This window comes from Strix uralensis, chromosome 3, assembly GCF_047716275.1.
Source record: "Strix uralensis isolate ZFMK-TIS-50842 chromosome 3, bStrUra1, whole genome shotgun sequence".
In the NCBI taxonomy this organism is placed as follows: Eukaryota; Metazoa; Chordata; class Aves; order Strigiformes; family Strigidae; genus Strix; species Strix uralensis.
Window position 1 is genome coordinate 88,276,564 of NC_133974.1, and position 24,358 is coordinate 88,300,921.

Genomic DNA, 24,358 nt, shown 5'->3' on the forward strand with positions numbered 1-24,358 from the left:
TTTTGATATGCTGTCTCATATAACAATGAAAGCCAGGAGAAACTCCATCAGAGCCAAGGGATTCACAGTTCTGAAAGTGATTTGAAAAGGGAATATAGAACATTAACTCTTTGGCATCTTTCCATATATAATTTTTATCCTAGCACTGCATGAATTATTTTATTCTAGGCTGTGGCTCAATGTATGTTATGGATTGAGAGATCCTCCTTCACGCTTACAATATATATTCACAAGATGCACAAGAAAACAATAACAGCAGGATATGTACAGGAATATCTGCTGCCACTGGCAGTTTTCTCTCATGTATCAGACAGCTGCTCTTTTAGAAGTTTTGTGCCTCCTTGTCTCAATTACAAATGCTTGCTCTCTTCTCCCAATCTTCAATTACCTATATCCCACTTTCACATTTGTTCTTGCACCATGCAAATTCATTGGCATTTGTGAAGTCACTCAGCTTACACTAAGAGTGCTTACATTAGCATGTGAATTTAGCTCAAGAGTGTGCTTTTGAAGTAAATCTCCTGTTCATGCTCTACGTGTTGTGGTTTGGTTTTGACATCACAGAGCAGCTGTATTATATACAAGAGACTTCTTGTACAAAACTGAACTGAAAGATGCCCTACAGGAATGCACCTCCAGCACACTGGACATTGAGTCCTCAGCACCAACTGCTTCTCCCTACACACCCTCTCCTATTCACTTGCACTACTTGCTAATAACCACAGCTGTATGCAAGCAGCAACAGGCCAAAAGTATCCCCTCCTTACCAAAATAATCTATTTCTCTCAGTTTTAAAATTCTTTGGACACATAGCTGGTTTCCTTTTCTAATAAAAGGACGTGATAAAGGGTGCAGCCTCTTGACACCGGAGTCAGAGAGGAAGCAGTTTGGGAGCACGGTGTGAAATAGCAACAGATCTTTCATCCAACCTAGGGTAACAAATGCACATGGGGAGCAAAACATGCAAGATGTGCATTGTGTCAGTGATGGGGAGGACAGGGTGAATCCTACCAATACCTGGAAATACTTCCTCATGTCTCTCCTCTCCCTATACATACCTTACTTTACCGTCCTTTCACCTTAGTTTTTTAATAGTAGTCTTCAAAATGAACTAGTAGTAATAAAATTGGGGTAGAGATCTCCTACATCACCAACCAAAGCACAGTGTCCATGCTTGTTCCCAATACTAATTTGGAAGGGGGGTGGAGGATGGGGATCCTTCACAACTGTGATTGACATGTTGAAATAAAGAAGATGAAGTGACCATATAATTGTTATTTCTGACTGAAGAGATTGTTATCAAGTCATATATCTGGCTAGAAGTAATCTAAGCCACTACTTTTATGCTGCTAATTTCCTGTGCTGGACAGTGTTTCCCTGAGATTACACCAAGGTTCAGACTTCGGCATTATTTCTGAAGGCAGTGTGTTTACACTGAGTCATCCATCCATCTTGATGTCCTCACCTTTCTTGGAGATTCTTTTTAGTAGAAGGTTTGTTTTCTTTTCATTTGCTTGAAGAGTCAGATGTGATTTTGAACTAACTTCAGGAATGTTAGCAAATGCTGCAGGGTCAACTGGAGTGATTAGAGGTTGATTCTGAGGAGCAGCAGAGCCATCAAAGTGGTGATCTCCAGGCCGATTCAGAGAAATCCAGCTTGAGCTCATTTACAACCTGAATGTTTAATGCTTACGATTAAAGACAACACGTCCACCCTTGCTCTTTCAATGGCCTCAACTCAGGTTTCAGTCACTTCTTATCGTACTGAAAGTAGGTGCTTGCATTGGGATACTGTCGGCATCAGTGTAAAGCTCTGCCTAAGTTCATACATCAAGTACAGATTGAATTCAATTGACAAAGTAAAGCCAGTAAGAGAGGAAGAAAGCCATCAGAGTATATATCAGGTACATCAGAGGTCTGGTTAGTACTGAGACCAAATGAGGCCAATAGCTAGTTACAGCTAACTAGCAACACTTTCACTTAGCCCACTTCCAGCCCAAGATATCTTTTTAAATTATTAAAAAATAACATAAGAGCTCCTCCTATCTTACTGCTCCAAAACATGCCACTTTCCCTCTATCCCCATGCTCCTGTTGACTGAATTCTCATCTTCCTCCAGCTGTCTACAGTCCTCTTTGCAGAGACTCACCTGCCTCCTTTAAAACCTCATTCAATCCCATGAGCATGCCTTGCTGTGACCTTTTATAGCTAGCTTCCACTATGCTCTCAGCTTGATTAATTTTGTCTGGTTTTCCTCCTCCTGTGCTCTTATTAGCACACACTTCTCTGTTATACAATCTATTTGGCCTTGTCCTCTATTTACCTTTGTCTCTCTCCAGCTCTCTGCATCCTGCCTTCTATTTACTTTCTTTCAAAAGGAATAGGGTTCTCCTTCCTGTGCTTCAAATATTCTTCTTTCTTCCTTCTAATACATTCCTTTGACTGTTCTCTTTTGCAAAGCCTTACTATAATAGATTTCTCCAACAGTGTTCCTGACCTTTTGTTTTCCAAAGAGTTAGTCTGTAAAATTGCTTAGCAGGGAAACCTCAAGGATGTCTGCAATGGTAAAATGAAAAGGATCAAACCAGAGTGCTTGACCCCTGACCATGTATAATGCTTAGCTGTTCTTTCTCCCCCAGGCTTTGCCTGGACAGTTCAGACCAGTTTTCTCCAAAGCATCCCCACCTGATTTGGGGATAATTCATACCAGAGATCACACTGAAAAAATGAGCATAAGACTGCATCAATTTTGGCTCTCTTCACCCTATGGAATTCTCCACCACCCCACCCTCAGCAACCAGAGAACCTCAGGGCCTGTCGTAAGCATCTGTACTAGGTGATAAAAACAACATTTTGGTGAACACAGAACATGTCTCACATTATTTCAAACACTTTCAACATAAAAGTAATTGCATTTTAGGGCTACAGGAATACCATGTAAACAGCACAGCTAAACGGTTGCTGCGCTCTAGAAGAAAACAGCCTGAAGCAATGTAGACATAAGTCCACCCACATAATTTGGCTTTAGGGGCAGGGATCTTTTTCTGTTCCTTTTTATTTCACTGTATAGACCTATTCTTTTTTTTTTTTTTTTTTTCCCTTTTTTTTCCTGTGGAATGAACTAGGCACGTATCACTCACAGGGATTTATAGACATAATCTAATCCACCATGATGGTATCTTCTCCATCACAGTTGTAGTACCTCAAAGCTACAACTAATACTCAAGACAGACACTTCCTTCTTTTATTCAACACTTTTGCTATTAAAGTAGGCCGTGCTATGTTCATACTCAAACACGCATGCATAGCATGTGGGTGAAAGAAGGAGGGTGCTGACATTTCCAGCTGCCCAATTTCCAGTTAAGCTTCTTTCTGCAGCTAAAAAAAGTAATGGCTGGATGCCACTGCTTCATCCCAGTGCCCACAAGATTCCTCCCCCCTGTTGTTGTTAGGTCATGGTCCTACTCTAAGATTCACAGATAAAGTGCTAAGGCTTGGACAACAGGCCCAAGCCAGAGTTGACCTATAGATGAATCCTGTATATTTTATAACTGATAACCATTGTGCTAGTAGGTATTGTACTAAGTTATAACAACCCACTTATGCTGATGTAAAAAGTGCTAAAGCATTGAAATACTGAAGCCTGAACAACAGGCCCCGTGCCAAAGCTGCTAACTTAGTATGTAATCATTAACAAAGTATGTAAGCTCACTAGTGAAAGATGCAGCTTAGAATATAATCAGTAGTGAGGACGAAATGCTGAGAGAATGTATCCAACTTCCCTTGCTTAGCCTTGTTCAAGGCTGAGAACTCAAGTATTTGGCCTTGTTAGAAACTCCCTTGGTTTCCCCCCATGAGCCCTGGCCAGGCTTTGGGTGGAATCCAACAGGAGAATGAAACCAGAAATTTTCCACTCAAAACAAAGGTGCCAGCTATTCTGGCTTGCTGATTTTTGGGTATGTAAGGCTGGACCCGCTCACAGCGACTTTGGAAGCCTCACCTACGGGTGGACGCACCGCGTAGGATTTCCCACTTGCCGGGACAGGCTCTCCAAATCCTCGCTGTAACCAGGGCTCCCCAGCGACTGTGGATCTGGATGATGGTAACGTATGCAAGGGGTGATGTATCTTTCTTAATCACTATTCTTTCTCTCAGGTAGTAACGATTTGATGCATTACCCTGTATTTTCCTGTTTGTTGCTTTAGGTGCATTACTCTGCTTTTTCTTACTGCATGTTTTACTCTGTTACATTATTTGGTTATCACCAGTGAAATACACCTACTCTTTTCACTCTGGTGTCCAAGTTTAACTGGTATCCTTAATCAGCAAAACAACAGAATATTGTAGGACTACCCAATTTATCATAAACGGGATGCCAGATTGTATTGTAATAGTTTATTCATTGGCCAGATGGCAAATAAATCTTTAGAGGTTATATACAAGTACTACTGGAAGAAGAGAGACCAGATGGAACTGTCTTGCTGGCCTCCAAATGAATAGTCCTGGTTTATATGGTCATAACTAGATTAGGGCAAAAAAAGTAATCTCATTTTTACCAAAATCAGTGAAGGTCTCTCCATGAGGAGAGAACATATGGCAGTCATAGTTTGAATGGAGAACTGCATTTTTTTAGACCAGCTGATACAGATGGAAAAAACAGACAAGCATTTTTGCACAGACTTTTTTTTTTTCAGGTCAGAAAACAGAAACAACAAACTTCAAATAGCTTGTGAAAAATTGCCCTGAGTTTAATTTAATTACATTCATCAGTCTGAAAAAAAAGAGGTAGGAGTAAGCTAGGGTGATATGTTAGCAAAGCAGGGAGAAGAAAAGTTCAATAGCTCCTGTGAAAATACAGAAAAAGAAGTAATTATCACCTACAGAGCAATGAGGTATGAGAGATGTTTGGCACAAGGGAAATTCTAAAACCTTGATCTAAGTATATGATTTTTTGTGTCTAAAAAATATCAACTTCAATTCTTAGGTTTTCCTTCTAATGATATTTTGAAAATGTTTCTTGAGGTCAAAGATGTAACAGTTGTTTTGTGAATGCTTTGCCACTGGTAACAGAGCTCCTCTAACATCTGCATTAATATGCCTTGCATGAAGTCTATTTGAAGTTTCCAGTTAGGTGGAAGTTATGAATCTAAGAAGCTGCATGTACATTGAACGTTCTGCTGGATATGTGATAGGTAAAGTTTATTGCACATTAAAAAGGTGATAAACAAAATGTAAAGAAATAAAGACATATTGAGAAAGGCAAAGAAAGAGGGGAACAGCCTGTTCCTATAGAACAGTGGCAAAGGGAAGAGAACCCTACCTCCTGATCTCTCCCATCAGAGAAGAAAAACAAAAAACAAAAAAAGGAAGTTAAACCAAGGGAAAAGATGAGACAGCCAAACTCTTGATCTATAAATGATCCTTGGCTGATGTTAAAGATACTGTAATGGTAAGCCTGGGACTTTGTAAAGTGAAAAGCTATGCTTAAGGAAAGAATTGCTCGTGGGCACTCATTTATTACTACCGTCCAAGAGGCCGCAGAGGAGTCCCATGCAGCATATGACTTGGAAAACTCACCCCGTTGTCACGAGGCCAATTTAAAAAAAGGAGCAACCTCATTATTTTATTGACACTGGACAGTGATAAAGTTTACTGAAAAATTGTCCATTTGAAAGTGTATGTATGCAGCCCATGCAGACTAGTGGAAATGTACCGCAAAAAAGAATTTTTCCTTCCTTCGTAATCTATAAGATTACATTGAAAGTCTGCATTAAGCACTCTATATTGCTGACTCATGTTTTTCTAGATCATTACTTGTTTACTTGCTTTTTTAATCCTTCATTCTAAGGCAGGTCACAGAGTGACTACCTTATCATACCAGTAGTACAGGAAGGTAATAACCTGGTGGGGAGTGAATTTAGGTGGAAAAAAAAAAAGAAGACAAGCATTTAGTGGGCTCAGTTTGCAGCAGCATCTAGGGTTTAAGCTTTCTGAGAACATAATGCCTCATACATATGTAAGCAGGTCCCTCCATTGTTTTCTCTCCTCACCAGAAGTGAGGATTGATATACCTTCTGTGGGTTTTCCTTCAAATATTGTGAGGGAATTTTGTGCTTTTGAGACTAGAAATATAGAGAAGCTTTGGCTACTTAGAAAGAATGTTCCAGAGGATTATGAAAGCCCACTTGAATTGGATGCAATGTTGGATGTAAATGAGGGGAGAAGTGGGCCTTTATTAATACTATCAAGAAAAAGTACCCTGGGTATCACAGTATATGGGGAAACCCAATTGCTGTACTGGTTTGATGAGTGCAAACTTGATGTCTGCTGCTCTTATTCCCTGTGAAATTGTCAACAAGCAATTTTTACTCTTCCATCAAGTATGATACTGAATTCAGAGTTAAAAAATGAGAGAGAGAGAGAGAGAGGGCAGTGTCAGACTAATCAAAATAACGTTCTTATTATGATGATCTTAATAAGGCAGAAACTCATCTTAATTAATTAGCTTTAAATCAGATTCTAAAAAAAGGATCTTGGTTTTAAGTGGGACCTCAGATTAACTAATTAGTTAATGTTTGCAAAGTGTAGTGAATACGTGGAAAGAGAGGGAGTCTGTTCTGTACTGCAGTATCTGTACTTAGTCTGAGGGAGTGTGGTTTCAGCTGAGGCTCTGTTTGCAGTCTAGGTTTGCATATAGGAGAGAATATAACCTGGTGGTTATAGTCAGCTATTGCCGAAACATCTTGGTTCTGAGTTGATCTGTGCTACTGATGTACTGTGAATGGAAGCAGGTCCATTTTGTTCCTCTAAAAAACAGGAACAGTCAAAACAAACTGCTTTGGCAGGGCGGTAAGGTTCAGTTAGGCAATGTGTGTGATGCTCTTGAAAGGTCATGGAGTGATATTAAGTGTGAACTGAATCTCTTTATATCAATTGCAATCATCTGCAGTCCTAAGGACTGTGCTGGTAGGAGGAGAGAGAGTAACAAGAGTTCTCTGTGGCTTTCACAATGCCATGTGCATGAATGAATACAGTTATGTCTTTGCTTTGTTGGCATACCAAACCGCTTTGATTTGTAGATGTACAACTGAGGTGAAGTGACCATAGTACAAAGGGAAGGATAGAAAAGATTAAAAGCAGAAGAGACTGTGGGGGCAGCTCTCAGTGAGCAAAGAAGCACAACAAATTGAAAAATGAAGAAAGGCATAAGGTGGGCTGTGACATGGGAAAGGGCAAAGTCTGGGACAGGTACTTAATATTAGTATAATAATACATTTTTACTTCCTTCCTTGGCAAATGACAACACATTCAAAGAAATTGTATTCTCTCTGAGAACTACTCAGAAATAGACAGGGAGGGGGAAATTCATGGATATTTTACTGTTATGGAGTAATCTCTGAGCACTCGTGAAGGACAGCAGAAAGAATTCTCTTCTTGATGCTGCTGTATAGACCAAAGGTATTATAAAAAACTAGGCATGTTCATGCACCACTGAATTGTCTCTTTCTTACATAGAGATGAAAGGAAAATGACACTCACAGTATTTTGCCCAAAAATTTGTGGCTGCTTGTTCTAGTTGCTTTGCCCTTTGATGATCTGCCTCTCTTTCTATCCACTTCTAGACAATCAGCAAACTTGACTCACAATTGACTGTTGCAGGACTGACTATCCATGCGTCAGGATTCACAGCGACTGCCTCAGAGTTTGCGTCAGCCCAGTCGAGGACACCTGTTCCTCACTAACTTTATCTATGATGTTGGAAACTAGCTAGGTCTCAGCCTCCTTCATGAAATTACCAAGCATAACATGAAATACTAGTGCCAAAACATCATTCTGTGATGTCCAACTGACAGTAGCTTGAATTCAAGGAATCCAAGCCACAGCTCCTTTCCATATCCATTTACTCACTTCCTTGTCTGCAGTTTCATGCATTTTTCATCATGAATCTTATTTTTTGCTGTAAGTTTAATCTTCATTATTTCTGTTTTATTAAAATGAAGAAAACTTTCATTTCTCTTCTACAAAACACTGTTCTACAATGTCCATTATTTTAAATTCTTACAATGTATTTCCTTTATTAATCATTTCTCCAGACTAAACAGCTCCAATTTTTCATCTCCTAGTACAAAAATAAAACTTCTATTACATTTTGCCTATTTATGAAAACTTCATATAATATTCCTTATGATAGCACATGCAATTTATTAAGCACAATTACTAAGTATTTAATTTCAGGATTATTTCTGTTTCATTCTTAATACTTATCTTTCCCTCAGTAAGTGCTGCTGCATGCCACTAGAGGCTTGCCTTCATTTGGAAACAGTAATTCTTATGTCTATACTTCAGTATATCATCATTTAAAACTCAGCAATGCCTACAAATAGCATCTAACCTGCATTACTATGGATTTGTCAGAAATTAATTTCATCTTTTATCATACTGACAATTTACCTACCTTTTCTTCTCAACAGATCTTTAGATTTGACTAAATTAATTACTCTTTTGTCCTTCAAAGCTGAGAACAACTAGACTCATGTGAGAAAACCAGGACCACTAAAATGGTAATATACAATGAAGCTGGGTAACAGGGAAAACAAATTCAGGTGACTTCAGTATCCTTTCCTTGAAATTCTGCCTTCTTATATTCTTTGTTTTGTATTTTAGCTATGTTCTGGCATGTACTCAAAAGGAAGATTATGCCATATTCACAGAAAGTAGTAATTCAGAATTCATAATCATGATGATTCACACTAGAAACATCAGCCAACTAGAGTTACAAGCAACAAAGTACAGCATCATCAAGGATCTTTACTCTTTCATGACGTAAAACAAAACACATGAAAACTGTGGTGTGAGTGGCATTAGAGCTTGACGGTGTTTGTGTAGCTAGAGATGGGGCTGAGTACTACTTTTGCCTGCCCAGTCTCCTTGTTATGGTGAAGGTAAATCTGCAATGGGTACCCTGCAGAGTGAAGGGCTCAGACTATCCTAAAGGTCACACATCCCCAGATCCCAAGTTCCACATGGTCATCGGAGAGGTTCAAATACTCATATAAGGACAAAATTCCATCCCCCACAGTTCCCACTACAAATGCAGGAGATGGACCAATTTCATGGCCTCACTCTTTTTCTCTTCTAATCTTTACCCTTTCCTCCTAGAATAAACTCCTCAATCCCTACCCATTTACTGCCAGTATCTCTGTTTATTTCTTTGCCTCACCATTTGTACCCCTGCCTACAATCTCTTCTTTCTTGGTTTGCCTTGAAAACATTTGCATGCATCCTGTACTTACTTTTCTAAAAAAGGCATACTTCCCTATCTTTACTTTAAAGAGTGTATCATTCCTTTGTTGTTGTGTGGCCCCCAGTAACACCTGGAAGAGGCAAAGAATCTGTCAGACATAAAGGCAAATATACTGCATATGAATGACTGATTCTTTCTTTTGGTTATCTCCTTTTCAACACTATTAGCCATTGTTTGGAACTAAGAGTAATTTTAAAAATTGAGAAAATACATTGTTTTTAAATTGGCAATGGCCCTTTAAGTGATTCCAGCTTTCCTTTAAAAGATAGTAAAAAATCTGATAAAATGCTGCTAGTGTGAGGTATGCTGTCAGAGGACATGACAGTGATAAGTTTTGAAGAGAAAGCTCAGATAAAGAGGTTTGATGAAGTAGAGCACATTTTCTTTGTTTCTGCTTAATTCGATTCAGCAGGGAATAGAAATACGACTCTTGGTATCTGCGTTCAAGGAAAAAGAGCATAGCAATCTCTTCTCCCACAAAATAAAATTGAGCTGACCCAGTACTTCCAAACAGATCTGGAAGTTTTGATAACTGCCTACTTTTTATCTGAGGTATGTTTGTGAACTCCACATTTAGACCGGTTTAATCCCATTTCAGTTTAATGTGATAAGAAATGTTTTTTAGGACAAACAGAAGTCAGGTTCAAGGCAGTTTCTGGTTTTATCATAACTGGGCAGTTGGTAGCTAATCCCCCAGACATTTTGTCCACAATATAACCACACATAATTTTTTCAGTGCCTCATCAGGAAAGACCCAAGGATAGAACAACAAGAGAACAGTAAGTCAATACACATGTTCAATGCTGTCAGATGCATAGTAAAAAAGACTTGTACAGGCTGGGGGTTGTAGAATTGTGTTTTTTCCTCTGACACAGAAATGTGATGTTATCTCCTGTCTCCCGTGGTATGAGCATGGTTTAGGGAGTGAAGAATTCATTCTCACTATCTATTGTATTGAAGGGAATAGTCACAACAACTCTCAAGACAATGTCTGGGCAAGAGTAATAATGATGTGTGTTTCACTCCAGATGATGTAATTTAAAATACAGACTATAAGAGATTTAGGGGATTAAAAAAAAAAAAAAAAAAGCAGCAGCAATCAATGAAATTTTTTAAATCTACTGAAAATATCCACTGCAGCCTGAGGAGTTTACCAAAATTAGCTATCATTGTTTATTATCAACATTACTAATTAACTATTGATTAAAAAAATCTATGTAGCTAGTAAGAACTTAGCAGACCTATTAGATATTACAAAAAAGAAAAAAGAGGCAGTGATTATCTAAACCACATAGTTCACAGACCATCCATAATCTGAAAATTTTTCACATATGCTATTTGTTTATGGAAACATGAATGATAGCAAAATGAAAAATACAAAAAAAGCCAAATTTATCTTTAATTACATGTGTAGGCTGGGGACTATCTTTATGCTTTTCAGTGTTTGCCTCCCGTTTTTCTCTTTCTTCATTGTAAAGATTTTAGAGACTTCCTGAGCTAATGTCATGTCTTATTTTTCCAAAAGGCCCTTTTCACTTCTCAGCAGGAAGCTAGCAGCTGACTATCAATATCCTGCTTCTTTAATCATGCTATTTCCAGAGAATCCCTGGTTTCAAAAACTACCAGGTTTGAGCTGAAGCTGTGTTTATCCATAGAAGAGAGAAAACACAGCAGCCACATTTCTCCTGTAAGTCCCACGCTTGAGGGCTCAGTGCGGGAAGGAGATGGCATTTTAAGCTCCATACCTGAGTGCTATTTGGTCCTTTTCTGAGGCTGCCAACAAGCTTGCCAGTTAATGCTAGAGTTGGGGGATAACCTATCCTCTAGAAACTAGACAGGCAAACATCATTTCATACAGTGCAATATCAACCTAGCAAACTATGCAAATATGCTGATTGAATATTCCCATATCAACTCCACTTCTGAGAAGAATGTCCTTGCAATGGCACAAAGCAAGTTCAAAAAATCCCCTGTACCCCTTCTTTCATGTATAGAAACAAATGATGGATGAAATAGAAATTGAGACTAACTTGAACCTTTCTTCAAATTCTCTCAGACTGTTACTTAATTCCAGCTGAAAAGATCTGAAGCTCCACTTCTCAGCAGATAAGATCCATCCTGCTGGGAATCCATCTTCTAGTGTTGGCTGCAGCCTTCCAGTGGAACAGCCACTATAAGAACTAAACTTGTGAAGTTTCTTTGAGAAGTGTCTTCAGTTATGTGGACTCTGGGAACTCAGATTGGCCAGGGCAATGCTTGACAATACCAGTCTCTGCAATAACACACACTGGCTCCACCCACAGGTTTGGAGAAAGAAACTAGACTGTCACTTTGTCTTGCTACCTATAGATCTTCACACCCCCTGAAAAAAAGGCAGCAATGTGTGAAAGTGGTGCCCTTTTTCTACCCACAAAAGGGAGAATGCTCCCAAGTGTCCTCTGGCTATCCAGAAGCATCCATAGCAGATGAACAAAATAGTAGAAGGAATTTAAAAGCAGATAAACAGAAGGATTATCGCCTTCTTGATATTAATTGCCTCATGTTTAGAAGATGGACCCTGAATACAGAAGGCCTATGACTACTTTTGTTGATGAATAAACACGTTTTTATTTCATTGCCTATGCCTTACACATTTCTGTACTGTTAATTGCAGCATTGGGATTGAGGCAAGGTGAAATGAGGTCTCTTTACTAGGCTAAGTTTTGCTATAGCAGCTTCTATTAGGAAGAAATAAGAGGCACAAAAGTTTGTTTCGGTATTGGATAAAAATCAAATTTAAAGTGAAATTAGTATAGCAATAACACACATTGTGCTAGCTACAGAGCTTCACTTGCTAAGAAACCTGATTAGCCAGGTAGAAATGCAGAGTGGCTTATCAGCAAGTCAGTGTTTGAAATACCGACTACTGTCACAGTACAGTTTGATACTGCTTTAGCTCGCAAACCTTGGCTCCACGGGACCTTTCAGTATTGCTAATGAATCAAAATAAGGAAAGACACCATGTCTTTATGTCATAAAGGGAATCAAAATGCAAAAGCAATGACAAATGATTAATATAATTCATAATCCTGCAGAGACAAAGGATATTTCTGGTAGAAATTAACAGAATAAAAGAAGACCTAGAAATATTTTCATGTTTATAGGACAGTTGTAAGAGGTCTTTCTCCCAGTAAACTGCGCTTTTGGAAGATATACTATTCAGTAAGTGGATATTATACCCTTTTGAGTGTACTGTGTCTACTTTGAGGTCCTCAGCAACCCAGAAAGACACTGACAAACTAGAAGGAATCCAGTGGATTGTTACCATGGTGGCTAAGGGGCTTAAGCATGTGACAATATGATGTATGGGAAGAGCGAAGGGAGTTGTATCTGTTCAGTCTGAAGAAGAGAAGGTTAAGAGGGGAATCTAATTGTAGTTTTCAGTTACCAAGTGGATGGCTATGGAGAAAATGTATGGAAAAAGCCAGAATCTTCTTGGAAGTGCACAGTGAAAGGAGTAGAGGCAACACTCACAAGTTGCAGAAAGGGAAATTCTAAATAGAAGGAAAAAAATTCCCCAAAAGGTGTGCTTAAACACTGGACCTGGCTGCCCAGAAAGGTTGTGGAATCTCTGTCAATGGACTCAGAACTCCTGTGCACAAGGCCCTGAGGTGCTCTGACTGAGCAGTTAGCTGCTCTGTGAGCACGATGTTTACGATGCCCTCCAAAAGTCCCTTCCAAGAAAGTCTCTTAATAGTATTTAGAATAACTTCATAGTAGCTGAATGTCATACTAAGTATAGGTGAAATGTCCGCATTAATGAAAAGCAAGGTCAAAAGGTACTGCAAATGCATAGAGCTATGTAATCACAAACTCTGTCATTTCAGCATGAAAAATTAATTGAATTTACTTTGAAAACTGGGTCAGAGACAAATTGCTTCACAAATAAGACCCAATTTATTCTTTACCACATCAAAATCAGAAGCTCAGTTTATCTAAAAATAGTTGGGGAAAAAAAATACTTTTGTGCAAACACGACAATGAATAAAGCTTGATGTTCTAGAAAAGAAAGATATTCTCTGACATGTACTTATACATAAAAACATTTACCAAACTGATAAAATATTGATTCAGCCTATCACTTCAACAGTGCTCAGCTTCAAATGCTCTGCTTCAAAGATGTGAAGGCTATTGGACAAGTCTAAAAAACCTGAAGAATGAAGACTTGATCAGCCATTAAGAAGAAAGAGTGAATAGGTAAACAACTTGAAACACAAGATTTTGTGTTTGCTGTAATGCAATCACTGTTTAATAGAACCATGCAAAACATTTCTAATAGCATTGTTCCTTTGCATTACACTTACAAATACTTACATTCACCATATATTTAAAAAGAAAACAAATATAGTCCATGTGATATTCAATGAGTGCACTGATGCCACCCTACTGAGGAAATCAGAAATGTAGTTTTACTCTGAAAATAAACACCATTCAAAACACTCTCTTTGACAGCATAATACTCTCATTTAAAGGATATTTATATCCTTTAATAATCATACTAATTTAAGAATGTTCTAGCACTGAATTATGACTTAATGACCTGAATGTACATAATTTGTCCAACCAAGATTTTAATAAAAAGTAACATGGATGAGCAATAGTATCAATAGACTTGAATTTAATCAATGTTTGCCTGTTAAACCATAGCATTTGCTATAGAATTGGCTCACTGAAGAAATGCTATAGACAACCATGAGAACAGAGATAGATGTATACAGGTAGCATACATACATATATCATTATATACTTGTATATATATGGCCTAAAGATGTTTAAACTATTTGTCTTATACATTTCTTGTAGTGCAGCATCATTTAACATGAGCAAAATCACATAACCAACTTCTGTCACACAGAAAATTTTTTTAATATCCTGTTCTGTGACTAAGCAAAATTTTGTGTTAGTCTGTTACACTACAGTTGTCACAGACTGTTGTGGCAATCAAATCTGGTCCTATTAGTTTCTCAAAACTAGCTGAGTTCTATGGTCCATTTTCTCTGGTTCATCTGTGCCCTTCTCTCTAGGAACTCTAGAAACAGAAACACAGCATTGTATAGTGTTACTGTGCCACTTTTGCCTGTGTCCCATTTAAGATCATTTCACTGAGAACCTTACATTTTCCTGCAAAGCTCCTTGTATCTACTGTGCCACAGCTCCTATTTCTGAAAATCTTTTCTGCAACGTTCATTAGCATTCAAAATCATCTTTCTACATCTTGGAGTTCTTTTTCTTTTTGTAATCACCATGTTTCATGCTAAAGAGAAAAACACATTAATTATTTATTCCTTGATTTAATGCAGTGCTGAATAAAGAATAGCCAAATGGCTTCGACTTATACTTTGCACCACAGAAAACAGTGTAAAAGGATTAATTTCAGTCACTATGATTCTCCAGTGTGAATTCTCCATAGCAGCTGCATTAAACAATTTATCTAACCCTTTTTTTTGCATCTAATTTTTCCACAGATTACTTTTCCTGAGATCAAGAATAAAAGAGATGTAGTTTGAGCAGGATGAAAAATGGGTTACTCTTACCCAAGATTTACCCTTTCTGTAGATTACAGTCCTCTCTTACTAACCCAACAATACATTACAACAACAGAAAACAACCCCTCGAAGATAGTCACAGAAATGCTCAGAGGAGCTTTCATTGTTTGTATTATTGATCAATGACTTTCAAAAACACTAGATCAACCTTAAAAAGAAGTATATTTTAAGGAGAAATATTTACTTAAAACACAAACAGCAAGTAGGTAGGAACTTCTTGGTAAGTAATTTTTACTTCATATTAGAAGAACACATGACATGTTTGCAACAGTGTAAGACTAGAAGTAAATCACAGATCATCACCTTTTAAATAGTTCAATGACATAGAGCTAGCTTTCAACCTTAAAGTATTTCAGATTTTTAATATTTAAAACATGCTTTAAACTTAAAAAGCATAACATTTTGTACAGGAGGAATAAGATTCCTCTCTAGACAACACGAAAGCACTCAAACAAACCCCATAATTAGCCTAGAGAGGAAAGGTGGGAAAAGCAGAAACAAGTATACCATCTAAAAAGATTCCTGAAAAGTAGAAAAAAAAAATTCCTTTTCATTCTATGTGATGAACGCACTTTTCACTGTAATGAATTCAGTCATATAAATGCTTTATGTCCCAAGAAAGGTTTTGGTCATAAGAGAAACAGATTATATTCTTTGGCTTTCCTGTTCTCAGTATCAATTAATTCTAGGCCCTCTAAAGTTGTATTGCTCCATCTAACTTAACCAACTGTAAGGACCAAGACTACCAGCCTTAATCTATATAGCCTGGCAAATTTAAATGCCATGCACTAGAATCTGTAGATTATCTCTTTGGCAAGTGAAAACTTGCACACCTAAATATTAACGAGATTGTCACTAATCCACTTAATTTAAAAACTAAACAGCCTTTCAATGACTTTTAGCTTTCTGAGGATAGGAAATTGAACCAGAGTCAATATGATAATGTAAAACCTAACACTTATTTCAAGCAGCTCATTTATCATAGTAAACATATCATGATTGTTATTCCCACTCCAGTGCATTCTCCAAATGGCAGGATATATTTCATTCAAGTTGGTATTTACAGAAGAAATACCACATACTGTAAAGAAAAGGTTGGGGAAAGAGTAAGCATTTCAGTCAGTTGTTTTCCTATGAGAAGCTTACTACTCTGTGAAAAATATGAAAACTCACCGTAGACTTCAGCTATTACTTCTCACACTTGCAGCCATTTGCAAAGGGAAAAAGGTAACATAACAACTATTTGTAATCATGTTTCTGAAAATATTTAGACAGATGTTATCGTGACAAGATGTTGGTAAATGCAGGTTTGAAAGAAAGCATACTTTCAAAATCATCTCAGTCTACCCATTTACAACAGCAGCTTAGCACAAACAATATTGCACATGTATATGAAAATTGCAGAAAAATTTCACTTAAAAAAAATCAGAAATTTCTCTGGCATAGTTGAGAGCAGGCATTGTTAGGCAGTTCAATTAGTCAATACAAGAATTAATGGATAGTTAAACTAGCCAAAGAATATCCATGAGATACCCATATTCTTCTAAAAATAGATTAATATTGCAACAGTGTATAATCGTTACATTCCAAAATCTAATAATTATGTAGTATTTAGTAATATTGAATTTCATGTCATTATTATCCATTTCATAGATATTAAGAGATAACAGTCTATCCCAATCAAAATCTATGATAAAATTTCCCAAGGTCTTCAGAGAAGACAGGATTTCAGTAATGTGTTTGGGAAAGGGTCACTGCTGGAAATGTTTGCCATGGAGCCAAAACCAGTAAAAAAATATGAGCTGTTTTAAAAAGGTAGATTCTTAGGGAACAGAAAGATGGTCTGTAGAAAGCAAAGAGAACTGACCTCAAGGAAAATTTCACTTCAAAACATTTGCAATACCCCTATGACTGGAAGAAAATATCTACAGTATAAATAGAAAATTTTCACTGATGTATTAACATAATTCTAGATGTATTTATTTTTGAAATTGTCTTTATCCCTTGAAGTTATTCTATAATGTCAGCAGATTTATGCTGTTATATCAGCAATTTCATATTCAAGGTAATAAAAATATTTGAACTTAGTAACTCAAAAGTGATACATTTTTTCATACATCTGAGTTCCACCACAAACGCTCACCAATTTGAACTGAAGTTTTGTGAATTGAAGGTATGTGGACAAATCAGTTACCCTGTTTTTCAGTCATATGGTTCAAAAGCTCTCTTTGTCCTAGTGAAGGATGCCTAGTATCTTACGAAATAACTATGCAATAACTACATAACTACAATAACTACAGTGTAGCTCTGAGTTCATTGCAAAGACTGTAACTGAAGTCGAGTCCATATTAATTGAAAAAGCATGAAACAGAACAGTAAATAATAGTTAATAAAGTAAGCATGGATATACAGAATTTCTATTCAGAATATCACCTTATGTTTCATAACTCTATGGAACTTTATATTTGAAGCTTATTTTATTCACGGTACTATTCAAATTATGAAAGTGGGTTTCTGACACACTAATTCCGGAGAATAACTTTTCTAGGATGGATGCCAGGAGCATGATTTTGCCTGTGCAGTTTCAAGCAGAAACTGTATGAGGCAGATAGAATAATATCAAACAAATCTGCAGGTCAATGAGTACAATGAGTTGTGTTCAGAGTGGCATGATTCAATTTGAAAGTGACAACTCCTTGCTCTTTACCATGAATGTACCTGTGCAGTCATCAGTTTCAGTGATAAGAAAATTCCATTTCTGTATCTACTAATTCCTCCACTTCTTTCCGATGCTGTCAGACGGTGTTTTATACCTGCCATGGAAGTGACAGTGCTTTGGTGACAGCAGCAGTAAGGAATTTGTTGTTGTAGACTCTGGTACAATAGGAATTTCAAAACTGTTTTTCTTTAGACACCCAAGCAAAACAAAGAGCATCTTCTAGACTGCACGTATATATTTGCAGGCGTAGTGGCTCAACCATACAATGTAGACAGTACTATAAACAATTTCACGTAGGGCTCATGAGTACAAACAAACGTGTCCTCAAAGAGGGGGCAATTAAGGAAAAATATTAATTTAAAATGTATTTCATACTATTTTCAAATATACTTTTCACTTTAGAAGAGTATAAGTTAGAAAATAAATCATTAACCATCTTCAGTATGAATCTTAAAGATTTACTTTTGCTTTTTGGAGCTTTTTTCCTTCTGCACTTGTTTACCCATTCCTAGTGAATTTATTCCAATTCTGAGTTCCCTAAAATCTTCTCAGCAGGCCTACAACATCATCTTCACCTAGCACACTTCAATTACATAGAGCTCATCACTTTGTTGTGACTAGATATGCAGCATACTAAGTAGGGGAAGAAAAAGACTTCTCAACTCACTGTCTGCTCAGTTAGAAAACTCTCTCAGTCTAAACTTTACACCAGGGAAGATCTGCCAGATATAGCAAAGGAGCCAGTTCAGTCTCACAAAACAGTTTGGTATAGAGTGCTGACTTAATAGCATCTAAAAGTGGAAAGTACAGTGCCAGCAGGGATGGAAAAGTAAACAGGTGTTGTCACTGCAGGAGACAGTGATATGCAACGTTATCAGTATTCTTACTGCCTCCATTTCAGGTGGTATAAGCTGACTTATGAAATCCTATCGTAAGGATGAAAATCAGCAAGTCAGGAAGTAGAAAGACCTACTACTATCTGTTAAGTCTGAATATTAAGATATATCCACTGTGTCACTATTAGCGAAGTCAGACAAGTGTCAAGGTCAGAAAGGTGACAGTGCCATGATATTAATTGCTGGAATGGAGCTTGGAAATCAAACTCTCTGGGCACAAGGCTGGGCAATCTGTATTCTCATATTTCTGACTCATGAAAGCTTGATTTAGCATCTATTTTTGGATGGTTTGTGTTTATAATATTACTTACATTATTTTGTCAAATAGCAAGTGATTAATTTTCCTTCTTAAATTCTAAATTAAATGTGTTTACTTGTTACCAAGTTGGGAACACCAAGTTATGCAACAACAGAAGATAAAATAATTGCCTCAGCTGACTACATTCTAGCATGATATAATTGGGTTTAATTCAAAGATGTGCCTATTTTCTACAGTTGATCAGATCAATAGATTGCCTATGATATTTTCCAGCTAAACTATTGCTTCCCAACACACATCATAAATGCAAGTAAGAACTGCCTATTGCTCCAAAACTGTTGTAGGTTAGGGACTATCAGCACTTGCAGTGGTAGAAAATGCAAAGCTACTCTAAAGCTGTGCAGTTTCACATTCATCTACCCAGGGAGTAGCTGATTATTGTTTTCAGTTTGCATGAGTTTGTATCAGGTAAACCACCGTAGATTATTCTGATCCACACACTTTCCTGAGACAGACAGTGCTTTGCTTTCTTTTAAGGACACCTCATTTTCTGTATCAGCCAGTAGCTAATCTATCCATTTAGAAACTTTGCCTAGGGAAAACAATTAAAATAAACTTAATAACTTTTCTATAATTTTAAAGTCTTCTTTATTAAAGTTCTGACTGAGGCTTTGAGGTAAAATTTGAACAATAAAAAGTTGTATTAAGGTCAAAACTACACTGCTAGAAAGTTCTTTAAAGTAAACACCCAGCATTAGAAGAGGGGACAAAGAAGGACAGGAATAAAAGTGAGAAGCCAATACTCAGAAGACATCCAAAGAGACAGACAGCCTGACCTTGAACAAAGCAATTCTGCAATACATTATCAATGCAGAAATGAAAATACATAGTGCAACTGAGGTAACACCGTCCACTAATTTCCTCCTTCACTATTTAGTTGAATGTTATTCCACAAGTTCTGAAGAAGGTAAATCATGTAAAGAGCATTCCTCGAGAAAGGATGTGAGACATAATGTAGTTCAGCAACTGAACATATGTCAACAACGTGATGCCATAAAAAAAAAAAAATGTACAATTTTTACCAGTTATTGTCTATAACACTCATAAATCACTTATTTCACTCTGCTAAAGACTGGTAAAGCCCCACCTGGATTATGAGGCTGACTGTTGAGGAGTGTAATGCACAGAATATGCAGAATAACTGAAAAGACTGCATAGAAGAAAACATCATCTGGGGTCCCAAAATGATCTACAAGCTATAGTGGAAAGAAATTGGTCTGGTCTACAGGGAGAAAAAAGAGCAAATAAAAAAAAGAAGGGAATAAACAAACAAGCAAGTTTACTCTGAATATGATTTACAGAAATAGATTTAAATTACAGCAAGAAATATTCAGAATAGGTGTTAGAAAGCGCCTTTAATAGGAGAGCCTAAGCAATTGCCTGGTTGAGGAATCCCTATCATTTTGAAAATGGTTGTATAATCATTCAGGAATCATGTTAGGCTGTGGAAGATCAATGAGATGATATCTTGATACTCTTTCAGCCTTATCTATATTATCCAGTGAATATACATGTATACATATGTACCACTACATATTGCTTACTCACATTTTCATGAGAGGCCTTATTTGAGGAACAAACTAGAAAAAGCATGAATACAGTGATAACTGTGTAAAACTTGAGTCTCCATTCCTGACTTCATCTAATTAGTGCACTTTATAAGTTTTACAGTCATGACATAAGGTAGTCATTTCATAACTGCTTTTCAAAATATAGGTATAAAATTCCAATTATCTGTTTCACTGTTAACATTCATGACACAGCACATTTAACAACTGCAATAATAACATAAAACTAATCATGCTCACATATGATGTGCTAGTCTTTTTGCTAGTTTCACTGAGTGATATTATGTCATCGACATTTACGTATGCTCCCTATTGATTTCAATCAGAAGTTCTGCTTAAAGTCTGATGACACAATATCATCTGCTGATATTAAATGGCATGTGCATACATTTTAAGAAGGAAGATAAACACAGAAAATGATCAAAATCATGTTTTGTCATTCTGCTTTATTTCAAAGTGGCTAAAACAGGAGAATCATAAAATGTTTTAACTGGTGATAAAACATACTGTAGACCTATGTAAAAAGGTATATAGAATATAAATTGAGTATTTCAGTCACATAAATACTAATTTTAAAAGATATGCTAGATCCTATCCACCCTTTAATATCCTTGGAAGACACTAATTATCATGTTGATATCACAACTGAAACTGGGCAAAAACTTACTTGTTTCAGGACATTCACTTTTAGGTAAACACATTATATAGTCCATAATATATGATCCTCATAGGTTTGTACTCTAATTTTGCAAATCTTGCAAAACTTATTACTTTGATCCTGTAGCCATTAGAGAGTCTATGACTGTTTAGGTTTTGACCCAAGATTGCCCATAATTGGCTTCAGTTCATCACAATGTCTACTAAAGTTCCTGAGTTTTATTCACTTCAGATTGGATCCTGCTTGACTGAAAAGTGGAGCCACTGCTGTGTAGTAAAATAAAAGGTCATCTCCAATTTCAAAATACAGCAGTGGCCAACAGTTGTCAGTTAATGGTATTTGAACCATCTGCCAAGAAAACAAAAAAACAAGAGCTGGGTCTGCTATTTGCCCTTGGGAAGCAAACACGGTGTGCACTGTGATCATCCATATCTGTCACCTGTTTGGAGTATGCTGACACTCCCATGTGGCCTGTGTGCCTGCCTTTCCTTTCAGTGGGTATCAGGAGCAGAGAAGAAGCTCGTGAACACTGGGACCGTACCCCACTTTGTACTTAGATGTAGGTGTTCAAAAGCACATTTGGGTACAGTAATATCCAAGCCATAGATGGAGTTACCAAACTGTGGATAAAATTTCAAAGGATGTTAACAGTGAAAAATGTTGAAAGGTCAGTCTCTCACTTTACTGAGACATTTTTAAACTTCACAGGGCTTGGCTTCTGTTGTTTTGTATCTTACATTTTTCATTTGCACCAGTGAAAAACTGAATGGAAATCTGCTTCAGACCTACAACTGTAAAGAAGTCCATTCAACTTGTATAAAACTGTTAGTAAGAGGTGATATAACCAGAGTCTATAAGACTCTACAGAGGGAATAAAACTTAAAAAACTAAAATACTCTAAAAGAGGGACAAAGGCAAAACAACAGCCAAAATCTACAAGCAAATAGTTGAGAGATTCAGACTACAGTTAAGATGCAAGTTTTTAACAATGAGAGATTACTAAACCATTCCCTCTGAAATCTCAGAAAATCTAAAATCTTAAGTGAGTGTAAAAAATCAACTGTTCTGTTTCAATAGTATTCAGAATTTCATTTGTCTTTATGTGAATGATATGTTATCCCACACAACCACTTACTTTTAAAGAAATCTTTTTCCAGGTAAAATATACAAAAAGAATAAGGAAATTGTATGTATGTTTAGACAGGGAAGTCCCACTGACTGGGAAATTCAACCTGGAAGCACATCTACTTAAAATGCTTCTAACAACAAATTACCAACTTTGATCAATTATTGTTTTAAAGAATAGAAGGTAGACATTTCTTTAAACTTGAGTTGAAGTGCTTATATTTATTGGCAAACACTGCCTTTCTGATAGCCATTACCATGATTCTTCAGTTCTCTGGCTGCTTTTGTTCCTATTAACCAAGCATTACTCAGCACAGACAAGAAATGTTTTTAAGAGCTGATTTATCCCTTCAAGTCTAGAGGCTTTGGTACTAGTAATCTTCAAGGACATCCAAGCCTAACTGAGCACATGTGGAGCTACAAAATGAATAATGTACCAACAGGGATGGTAGTCTTGAAAAATGCAACCTGACTGGTAATTAAATACAAGTGCGTGTCAGCTTTTTGTAGTGGGTTGTGAGGTAATAGTCACATCTCTTGTTTTATCTAACTTGTTCCTGATATCACTCTGCTTTGGAGTACCTAAACAGCAAGCACCCTGAAGTCACCTAATTGAGAAACTACATATCTACACTGTCAACATGGATTTTCTGAGGAGTGCAAACATCTTGTCTTCTTGAGGAGTACATCTGTATAAGATTGTCTCTGACAAGACCTCATATGATTATCTACTAAAAGAAGTATATTTCTCTAATATGATTACCAGTAAACCTTTGCAGACAGCATAAGCCAAATAGTGTGCATGTGAGAAAAGACTATTTATTCATGTGGTATTTAAATATCTATAGGCATTGAACAATACAGTGAGTGTTAGCAGAGATATATCAAAGATAAAAGACACCTATTTTTTCAGTTTCTATTACACTAATCAGCAAAGCTATTAACTTCCCAAAGTGCCTAAATGTGTAAGGCAGAACCGAATTAAGTAAATCATCATGATTAATTGTGAAGATACTTTTCAAGCTGTAGTTTGGCTGACCTTCGTGATTTAATTGGCAGTGCTGTAGAATATCCAGTGTCAGTTACAGAACTGGTTGAATAGTTGACTGCAAGTGTTGGACAAAATTTTCAAATGTATGTAATTAAGATGGAAATCAAACACTTGTATTCATATTTGCTCACATACAGGACCACACCTCTGACATTTGAATAATATATTTCAGCTCTCAGACATGGATTTTGGTGCCTTCAGTTAGGCATCAAGATTTAAAAAGTAGCGCTAATATTTTCTTTCTGGATTTTTTGTATTTTTCTTCTAGAATGTATTTTCTTTCATGTAATCAGATCTCTAGCTAGCAACAATTTGACTTACTAAGTTGCTATCAAGGATGTGGGTATTAATATGCTCTCTAGCAAAAGCTGGTAGTTCTCATTATAATGTCATTATCATCTTAGAAAAGCTCATCTGGCTTTTCAGAGAAAAGATGACTGTTGTAATTGAATTTAATCCAAAGGTGAATATCTGTTTCATGACTTGAGAAGAGAGTGTAAATGTACCAAAGCCCTCCAGACATAAAACAATCTAAATAAAGACGTCAGTGGGAATGATGCATATCTACAATTTTTTTGTCTTCTGTGACTTTCATTTTTAGTAATAGCCATCCCAAAAGCCATAGAAAAATGTCAAGTAAAAAGTGCTGTATTAAGCATCTGTAGCTTTTGCAACCAGAAATAAATAATCAACATTTATGAAGTTAATCAGACACATTAAAACACTAACTGATTCTAAGCACAATCTCTTTGCTGTTATTCTTTAAGTCAAGAAAATAGAAACCTCTGTTAAAGCTCCTGAATCAACCTGAGGTTATTGTGAGGCCACAAATCTCTGAAGTGAAAATTTCTTCAGCCCTTGAAGAACAACTACCTGAAAAAAGCACTGTTCTGAAAATGACCTTCTGTCAAGGATATATTCAGAAAGATTTCTATACTTGCCTGTAAGGTAACAGAGAGCAAGAATTAAAGTCTTTTACTTTTCAAAAGCCATTATATATGGAGAGCTTTAGATGATCTATCACTTCAGAGAGTGAGACACAATTCCAAATTAAAATTTCCCTTCCACAGCTTGAAAGAGATGGATTTTAAGACCATCTTCCTGTTCTGTTCCCCATGCCCTCAGCGTCGCAG

The 24,358-nt window shown here is 36.8% G+C and overlaps 1 long non-coding RNA gene across 1 annotated transcript in view; it reads left to right on the forward strand.

The window, feature by feature from the left end:
* Positions 1 to 3,989: 3,989 nt before the first annotated feature.
* LOC141941840 (uncharacterized) overlaps positions 3,990 to 24,358 on the forward strand; it is a 32,959-nt gene continuing 12,590 nt past the window's right edge. The window contains exon 1 of the long non-coding RNA XR_012628440.1: positions 3,990 to 4,118. This is a non-coding gene — a long non-coding RNA (uncharacterized LOC141941840). The remainder of the gene's footprint in view (positions 4,119 to 24,358) is intronic.